Source organism: Tiliqua scincoides, chromosome 15 (assembly GCF_035046505.1).
Source record: "Tiliqua scincoides isolate rTilSci1 chromosome 15, rTilSci1.hap2, whole genome shotgun sequence".
NCBI lineage: Eukaryota > Metazoa > Chordata > Lepidosauria > Squamata > Scincidae > Tiliqua > Tiliqua scincoides.
The window spans coordinates 7,634,141-7,644,420 of record NC_089835.1 but is presented as its reverse complement, the minus strand read 5'-3'; positions in this window follow the sequence as shown (position 1 = coordinate 7,644,420).

The window sequence follows — 10,280 nt, the reverse complement described above, 5'->3', positions numbered from 1 at the left end:
TTCTCTGACCAAAAAGCTATCCCTCTCAGAGAACCAGTTAACTGTGGTATGGGCCTCCAAGGGTGAACAGAAAGGTCATACATAAGGGCAATCAACAAATGAGGATAAAAAGGTTAGGGTAAAAGGGATGAGTCAGAGTACCAGACCCTCTCTAACGGATATCTCTGTAAACAAACTGCCGATGTGTATTGAATTGCCATCCTCAGATCAACATCCTGTACTGATAACATGCCAAATGTTGTTTTAGGCGTCTGCCTGTATGTTATTTTTCCATATAAAACCTGCATTATTGTAATCCTTCTGGGTCCTCTACATGTGTGGAGGTCCCGTTTGCAAACGAGTAAACGTTAAGAAGTTCTTTGAATTCTCCTGTCGCCTGTTTGATTGCCTCTCCAAAATCCAAAGAATCGTGTGTGTGTTCATTCGGGGTCATGGATATATAAAAAATATATATGGGGCATCGTCCCAAGCCCTCAGCCATTAGATTGGAGAGATGACACTCAATGTCCTGCTGGCAGTTACAACTAGGATTGGAGTGGAACCCAAAGAGGCACATGGAATTAGGAGAAACCAGAAAATGGCAAACATGATGCAGATCTATAGACTAGCATCTGGGCCCAGTTGTATTCACTGCCCCCCAAAATATTGGGCTGATGCTTTGGCTTTCACCCCCTGGGCCCAAATCTATTTCCTTCTCTCTGCATCCCTCCTACTCCTGGTTCTGAAGGGATCCTGCTTGATGAAGGAGGAGGAAGAAATAGGTTCCACTAAGTAGATAAGGAGTTCCCACCCACACCTCTCTTGCTTTGTCGGCTGCTTTGGGGCTAAAGGCTGATTGTCCAGTCTCCTGGCCTTTCCTATCTGTTAAAGCTGGATATGCATTGAATCCTTGGTGTTGTCTATTATTATTAACTATAAATTGTAACAATAGATTCTATTACATGTCATCATCCTCATACACATGAATAAATAAATATATAGGTATAGACAGATATAGATATTAATAGGTATTATAATAATATAATAAATTATTTTCACTGCTGATTTATTGCTGCTGGCTGTTTTATTTATTTTATTGACATTTTTATGATTTTTAAATGTTGATAGTCAACTTGGTGTCCTGTGGGGAGAAAGGAGGAATACAAATCAAATCAAATCAAAACAACACACACACGCACACACACACACACACACACACACAGAGTGCTTTTTTCTAAAAAAAAGAGGGGGGCAGGAAATCACAACTTGTTAATCTTTTATTTATTTATTTATTTATTTTTAAATTTATTTTATGTATGTATTCATTTCAATTCCCTCTCTTTAAATCCCCATTCTGAAACTACTTAAGAACTAGAAAATGAGGGGAGATCTCTTCAAGAGAGAAGAACAAAAAGAGATGGAGCACCTTTGCAGCGCACACCAGGGATTATAGCAAGGCTTGTTGCATGTATTTGCAAATATGTAACAACCAAAAAATTTAATTAAAACTTTTAAAACATTAATAAATATTGGTTAAAACAATTGATGAAGGCAAAATATAAAAAATGATTACATGGACTCACTCTACAGATCTGTTTGAACCCAAATCAAATAGCACACAGGGGAGAGGGGGCACAAAAGATGGGTTAATTAATTGATCAATGAAAAACTCATGGATCAAAAATCATGTGGTCACACACCCTCTATTGGCTCAAGACATTGAAACATGATTGGTGCAAAGAAAAGAACATCCCCCTGCCCACTCTATCACCATATCTTGTGGCCAGGAGTTCCACAGGCACTCAGTGTGAGTGGACACACCTGGTTCTGGTGTTCTGTGAGGGGGAAAACCGCATCCCCCTATCCACTGTATTTATCACCATGTCCTGATGCAAGGACTTCCACAGACACTCAGTGTGAGTAGACGTCCCCTGGTTCTGGTGTTGTGCGAGAGGCAAAAGAGCATCCCCCTATTCACTGTATTTATCACCATGTCCTGAGGCAAGGAGTTCCACAGACACTAAAGGACACCATGTCCTGAGGCAAGGAGTTCCAACCCCTAAAATTCAGCCACTGAATTGAGGGCAACAGATTCAGAACAGTCCAAAGAAAGTTCTTCTACACACATGTACAGAATTTGCAGCCACAAGATGTGGTGATGACCAATCTCAGGCATGTCTACTCAGAAGTCAGTCCCATTCGAGTCAGTGGGGCTTCCTCCCAGGAAAGTGTGGACAGGATTGGGGGCTGGGTGGGTGTGGGAAAGTTGGTTAGGGCCGAGCTTGCCAGGCCAGCAAGGTTCAGCGTGCTGCAGAAACAGGACCATGAGCCCTAGTCTAGCCATGTCTACTCAGGAGCAAGTCCCACTGAAGTCAATGGGGCTTACTCCCAGGAAAATGTGGCTAGGACTGCAACCTTAGAGCCCAAGCCTAGGCATCTCTACTCAGAAGCATGTCCCACTATAGGCAGTGGGGCTTACTCCCAGGTAAGTGTGGTGAGGAGTTGAACCCCCTCGAATAGGGGGGGGAATGGGCGGAGCTCAGCTCCCAGCCCAGAAGGTGGTCCTCCCTCTCCCGACTCGCCCTGCCCGAGGCAGACGCCAGATGGCGCCAGAGGACGAGCTTGCCTGGGGGAGCCCGGCAGAGGGACCCTGAGCTCAGCCAGCCAGCCAGGCGTGTGCATTGTGTGTGCCAGGGGGCTGGGCGGTGGACATCCCGGCTCCTCCCGCCTTTCTTCCCATTATTATTATTATTATTATTATTATTATTATTATTATTATTATTATTATTATTATTATTATTATTATTATTAACAGTATTTATAGAGAAATACTAGAAAATACTATAATTTATTCTAAAATTTATAGAGAAATACTATAGAGAAATACTAGAAAAAGCAGCACCCACTTGAAAAAGTGCCTCTTACCCAATCAGCAGGGGTAGTGTTGCATTTATCATCCCTGAGTGTTGGTCACCCCATGGGTGGCAGCGGGAGGGGGGACTGAGAGTGGGTCCCGCTCGCACCTTCTGTTCTGCTGGGAACCTGCACCTCAGCCTAGCTACAGCCAGGTGTATACAGCCTGCCTCTCAGAGCTTCCCCTGATCGCTACCTCTTCACCCCCACAGAAGACCAGAGCCAAGAGCTGCGATGATGAACTTGATGAGTTTCCATTCATAAACCTTTCATCTCTCCATAGAGCACGCACTGAAATCCTTGATGGCGTCTCCTCCATGGGAAATTCAGCAGCTTCAGTCTCTCTCTCTCCAGGAAATGCTGGGGCCAGGCTGTCTATGGCAAAGCAGGCAGTGAGGAACGAGCCTGAGCTTTTGGCCCGATCCAGCGGGGCTCTTTTTCTGTTCCTAAGCCCACTGCCTTCGCTAAAATCTGCCCAACTCAGGCACGGAGATGATGCCTGCCTGCTCTGGCTCTTCTTCTCTACGTATTCAGCACAGAGGCTGCAGAAAAGCCTTTGGGGCACATTCCCATCTCCATCTGATCTCCAAGTAGGACAGGAATCCCTGTGTCTTGGCCCTGCTTGGAAGGTTAAATAAATACATAAATAAAGTGCACCAAAGTTTCAATGCAAATTCAGCTGTAATGGAAAGGAAAGGGCAGGGGACTGGAAATTATCCTTCTGCCCCAAAAGGAATAAGCAAAGCCAGAGAGGGGTGGACGGGAACACCTTTTCTGCGCAGTGGAATCCAATTCTCCAAGGAGTCTTTAGCAGGATCCCCACAGAAACAGGAGCAGCTGAGAATCAGCACTTGGGAGGGGACCTAGGCTACATTGGGGTCAGGGGTGAAAGCCAAAGCTTGGGTCCAACTTCTTTTGGGGGGTGGGGGCTACATACAACTGAGTCTAGATGCTCATCTGTGGGTCTTCGTCACGCTTGCTGTTTCCCGGTTGTTCCAATTCCATGTGTCTATTCAGATATCAGTCTAACTTCCATCAGAATATTGACCTCCTGAGGACTCACACGGCCAGACGCAGCAAAGCTTCCAGTTTTCGCAAGACCCCCATCAGAGTCACTGCTGGGAGAGGACCCGGATCCGGCTCCTGGCCAGGAGGCATCCGATGGAAGGATGTTCAGTGGGGCACGATCTTCTGTGGTCTGGGTGTTGACCTGAGCCTGAAACAGACCAACAGAGAAGAGCACTTTCAACACGGAGCATGAAAGCCCCACAACTTGTCTATGGCTGGAGATAGCAGGTCAAGGGGACTCCTGGATGCCAGACCTGAAGCACCCCCAAAGCTGAGACATTGGAGGCTGTGGCCCAATGACACCCCAAGAAGACCACCATGTCTTGAAGATGGGATAGGGGGACCTGTGACTATGATGGGACCAGGCTGGATGGAGGGGACATCCCAGATTTGCCCTCTCGCCATTAAGATCATAAAGAGCTGGAGAAACATTTTGGACACATGGGAAGCCTTCACTGATATCCCTTAATGGGGAGTTGACGCTTCTTTTGTTGGGGGGAACTGAAAGATGCAGGCCCCCCCCCTGCAGCTGGAATGGGACAGTCGAGAATCACATGGGAGTTCTCTTGGGGACGATGATAGCTCCGGAACCCAAATGCCCCAGGGTGCTTTTCAAGCCCAAGTCTCCCTGGGAGGAGCCCGCATGTGGGGGGACGTGGGAGAGGATGGGATGGCACTGTCAGTCCGGCAGGGTTCCATCACCCCATGGGCGTCCATGTCTGTTCCCCAAACAAACCCTGTTCTGTGCACCTCTAGGGTGGGCTCTGGGCTATGACTTGGTAGGAACCAGGTTGTGTTGTGTTGACTCGCTGCCCATAATGTGTGTGTGTGGGGAGGGGGTGTCAAGAGAGAATTTAAAAATCAGGTATAGCCAAGTTACTCCTTTAATCTGTGTTTCTATATTCCATTTGTCATGTCACATATCAGGGCCAAGTATTGGTCAGAGGCATACCCATCTTGCGAGGGCGCTTGGATATGGGCCAAATCCTAAATAGTGTGTGCATGTTTATCACCGGCACGCACTGTCTCTGATGTGCCATAGAGCTTGTCTGCGAGGCCCCAGTGCTGGTGCTGGCTTATCGCTGGCTGGCCCTGGGCTAGTGCTGATGGATCACCAGTGCTCTGTCACTCATCGGTCGCGCAGACAGCTGGGCGGCAGAGAGGTAGGTGGGGCTTGGGGGGAGGCGGAGAGGAGGCATTCCAGGGCGGGAGTGCAGGGAGGGAGCTGGGAGGAGGCCTGCCCTTGTGGCTGCCTCAGTGACACCCATTTGTGGGTCAGAGATTTCTGTCCACAGCAGGCCACAGAGTATACTGTGTTGGCCCAATAAGGAGAAAGTGATCGGGGCCAGCCCAGAACACACTCTCCCTGTTTCTAACCCTAGACAACCGAGATGATGACCACACGAGGACATGGCCGTCAAGTTGGCATTGGCCCTCAGGCTTCATTTCTACTTCTCTTTGGTAGCAGAGGGGACTCTATGACTCTGGCTGACCCTCCTTCCTTGTATCCGTGGACTGAACGAGGGGCAAGGGATCGTCCCCCCCAATCCTCAGGCCATGAGTCCCTGACTCCCAGAGGAGCCTTGTGGAGATGCCAGGGATCCAGGCCACATGGCCCTGAAATTGTGTCTCCATCAACAGCGAAGGGCAGGATGCATCACCTGTCATGTTAGAAAAGAAACAGCTGCTGATGGCCAGCTGGGGGCGCTCTAGCTCCAGGAAAGGGGCTTATTCAACATTTTAAACCAGAAATTTTTAACTCTCATGTGAATTGCTGTAAGTATGAGTGAGACACGACCAGTGATATGATCTTGTGCAGAGCAGTCTCTACCCAGACCTTACCCACCCAGAACGTGGCCATAACCACAAGTAAGCACATGGGTGTTGCCTCCCATTGCAGCTGAACATAAGAACATAAATGCAGCCCCACTGGATCAGACCATAGGCCCATCTACTCCAGCTCCCTATATCTCACAATGGCCCACCAAATGCCCCAGGGAGCACACCAGAGAACAAGAGACCTGCAAGGCCTCCTGGGAATTGTAGTTAAGAACATAAGAACAGCCCCACTGGATCAGACCACAGGCCCATCAAGTCCAGCTTACACAATGGCCCACCAAATGCCGCAGGGAGCACACCAGATAACCATGGCTGAACCGAGCAGGCCAAGAGGACTCCCGGTTGCTAGATCAGAAGCACCCGCAATGCTGAGAAACTGGACGCTGGGCCCACCTCTGCAGGCTGGAATGGTGCAGTTGAGGATCCCACAGGAGTTCTCTTGAAGACAATCATAGCTACGGACCCCAAATGCACCAGCGGGGTTTGCAAGACCAGGTCTCCTCGGGAGGAGTCCAGCAATGGGAAGGGGAAGCTGAAGAGCCCCGGCAGGACTCCATCTACATTCTAAAATCAGATACTGCCAACTGGGCACTGAGATCCTAGCCTGGGTCCGTGGCCATCAGGGGATTTCCCAGCAGGCTCTTGGAAGATAGGGCTGTGCGGTTGACAGCATGCCCGTTCTGGCAGAGATAAATCCCAGCCTGGGCAGCCTTGTTCCTCACCACCAGCTCTGCTAATGGCAACAGCATTTCCTGGGGAGAGAGACTGAGTATAGAAGTGGTGGAATTTCTCACTGAAGAAGCCTCATCGGGGGTGTCCAAGTGTGCACTCAAGAGAGGTAGAGGGTTCATAAACCCAGACTCACAAAGACCATCACCATAGTCCTGTTGCTCTTGGCTTCTGTTGGGATGCCTAAGGGGAGGCTCTGAGATGCTCTCTTGATAGGCCTCGGCACAGGTGGGTAGAGCCAGGCGCCGTGCCGAATGGTGTGTTCCAAGCTGAGTGTCTCATTCTAGGGAATCTTTAATTGGCTGGATGAAAATCCACTCAGTCATTTGTCCGCCGAGTCAAAATGTATCACGTCTGAAAGTTGGCTCTCACGTTCTCATTGCCCACACCGAGGGGGGGAGGAAGCTGAACGGCACCGTCTTGCCCAGGCCAGAAAGCATTTGAGGTCCGCTTTGCAATTCAAGTTGGACGGCCAGCGTCCTTGGGAGTGGCGCCACGTAGGGATTGGCACTGGTCCCTGCTCCAGCCCTGCTTGCAGCAGGGTCCACACCCAAACCCTACCCCTACTCCCTGGCCCACACCATCCCTGGACAAGCTGGTCGAGGAGCTGGTGCTGCAGCGCTTATTGTGGAGGCTTCAGCACGCCCCACCTCAGACTGGGCCGCAAGCATCACAACTGAAGGGAAGACCACGCTGGGACTCGCTCCGAGGAAGCTGAAAGCACTTTGCAAGTCCCAGCTGGAAGCTGAAGCCACAGGCGGAACTCAGGCTCAGCTCGTGGGTGCTCCGTTCTTACGTTCTTCTGCAGCTCTCCTGCTCTGGGTGGCTGCTTCTCTTCAGTGCTGCGGTTGCAAATTCTGCATGCGAGAGAGGGAAGGACTTCTCCACATTGCTCATGATCAAGCCATCATTTCCAGGGTTTCCAATGATTCCGGAGGTTGAATTTCTCCTGGACCTATTTTCCCTTCAAAGCTTAAGGAGGGAGCAGCAACTGGAAAGGACTCCAAACTCAGTCTGAGTGAACTGAGTGGTGGGCTGGACTGAGTGAGTGCAGGGTCTGCAGCATAAGGGGCCCTTCTTCTTTTTCACATATACATTAAAACACAAAATCCCACAACAGAGACGCAGCCTCTCGCATCCATCAGCAAGGCCTGGGAGCAAAGGGTTAAGCTCATCAGAAGATCCTATAACTTCTTCTGATTCACTTGACTGATTTCTCAGGATGTCAGTGCTACTTAGCAAGGAATCCACTAAAGATACAACAGAAAGTATCCTCATCATCAGAAGGCGTCTTAACAAAGCCTATAACTGACTGGGCTATTTCAGTCAAGAGATAAGCAGGAACTGCATTTCTGCAGAAGGCCCTGAGTCAGAGCGGCCGCCTGAGGCTACTCAAGAGGAACTTACTCTTCCAGGTCTGGCTTCCCTTCTTTGGTTCTTTGAGGGGGGAACGATCTGCAGATGGAAAGTAAGTTTCCACCCACACGGTAGGATAGAAGGTCCCCTTACTCTGGGTTAAGGCAAACTGAAGAGCTACACAACAGGCTCTTGCTTTGCTAGGCTTCCTATGTGTATACTCAAACGCATCCAATGCAGCTTCGGAACATGTTAGTGCAACAGACTGGTCTCACACATTCCTGAATTTTGCTTGGGCATTTTGGTAGTGAATGAGTGGGGGGGGGGGGATGGCCACAAAATAAAGCACCCCTTGTACCCTTGATCTGAAATGTCTTGGCAAAATGGGCGTAGCCGAGGAGCAGACACTCAAAGGAGTTGAGGGATGTTCTGGCATCAGCTTTTTATACCATTGTGGTTGTGTAGCTCTCCTAATTGCCTTAACCCAGAGTTCCCCCCTCAAAGAACCAAAGAAGAGAAGCCAGACCTGGAGAGTCTTGGAGATCCTGCTCACCTTGGAGAAATTTGGCATTTGCTCAAGCATCAACGCGATGAGCCCGTCCCGTGCAGCTATTTAGGTCCCATTTACTCGCTCTGAGAAGTTGCAGAACACCCGTCTGATATGTGACAAAGCTGCTTCCATGGGAGTCTCCGGCCTCTTGAGTTGGCTACCAGGCCCTGTTAGGAAGCAACAGAGAGTGAGGGGGCTGCGCCTCAAGTGGATTGTGCTGTTCAGGCTGAAAACAAAAGACCTTCCTCGCCTGGCTGCACCCCATCCCTGGGCAGGGAGTGCCTGAGTTTTCGAAGGGACTGCGCAGCTGCTCGAGGATTTCAGAGTCTCTAACCCAGTGATTGTCAACATTTTTCAATGCACTGCACACTGACAAGGCACTAAGGGTGCACCCCTAACCAGTCACTGAGGTAAGGGATCAAACACTCCCTTAGCTTGGGGAGGTCTCTGTGACTACTGCCTAGCTGCAAAACGTAGTATTTGCCCCCCTGGCACAGCTGTGACAGTGTGGGAAAGTTGGGTTAGGATTTGGGCTTAAAATTGTCAAGGCACCACTATCAGTTTGTGGGACGGTTGACAAGGCACGCAATGCTGCTGGCAGGGGGCTCAAATCCTCCAATTGCCCTACTAAGAAGCGACACTCCCCGAGGTCCTGTGGCCCACTTGTGGACCATCCACGGCACACCAGTTTCCATTTTTTGAAAAGTCCTCAGGGAGGAAGAGATCTTTTTTTCCAAAGAGTGAGCCAAGATGTGCCAACTTAGTGCCAGGGTTGGTTGGAACTGGACAGACTTCTTCCAATTGTTGTTTTAGTCATTTGCTCTTAAGTCAAAGAACAGCAGGCTCACTGGCAATGATTGAATATTACCCCACAGCCGTGGGCATGTCTAGACCAGAGATGTGCATTGAATTCAGACTCACAGATGTTCCGGAACGGAATGCTGCTTGCCCCTCCCATTGTGTTCATAAGAACATCAGAACATCCCCTCTGGATCAGGCCATAGGCCCATCTAGTCCAGCATCCTGTATCTCACTGTGGCCCACCAAATGCTTCAGGGAGCACACCAGATAACAAGAGACCTCATCCTGGTGCCCTCCCCTGCATCTGGCATTCTGACATAGCCCATTTCTAAAATCAGGAGGTTGCACATGCACATCAAGGCTTGTAACCCATAATGGATTTTTCCTCCAGAAACTTGTCCAATCCCCTTATAAAGGTGTCCAGGCCAGATGCCATCACCACATCCTGTGGCAAGGAGTTCCACAGACCTACCACACCCATAATCATCTTAGTCGCTCTCTTTTGCACCTTTTCCAATTCCACTATGTCATTTTTGAGATGCGGCGACCAGAACTGGACACAATACTCCAGGTGTGGCCTTAGCATCGATTTGTACAACGGCATTATAATATTAGCTGTTTTGTTCTCAATACCCTTCCTAATGATCCCAAGCATAGAATTGGCCTTCTTTACTGCCGCCGCACACTGGGTCAAAACTTTCATCGACCTGTCCACCACCACCCCAAGATCTCTCTCCTGATCTGTCACAGACAGCTCAGAACCCATCAGTCTATATGTGAAGTTTTGATTTTTTGCCCCTACGTGCATGACCTTACACTTACTTACCTACATTGAAACGGATCTGCCATTTTGCTGCCCATTCCGCCAGTCTGGAGAGATCCTTCTGGAGTTCCTCACAATCACTTCTGGTCTTCACCACTCGGAAACGTTTTGTGTCATCTGCAAACCTTGCCACCTCACTGCTCAACCCTGTCTCCAGGTCATTTATGAAGAGGTTGAAAAGCACCGGTGCCAGGTGTTCAATTCCCCAGTGAAGAAACCCCA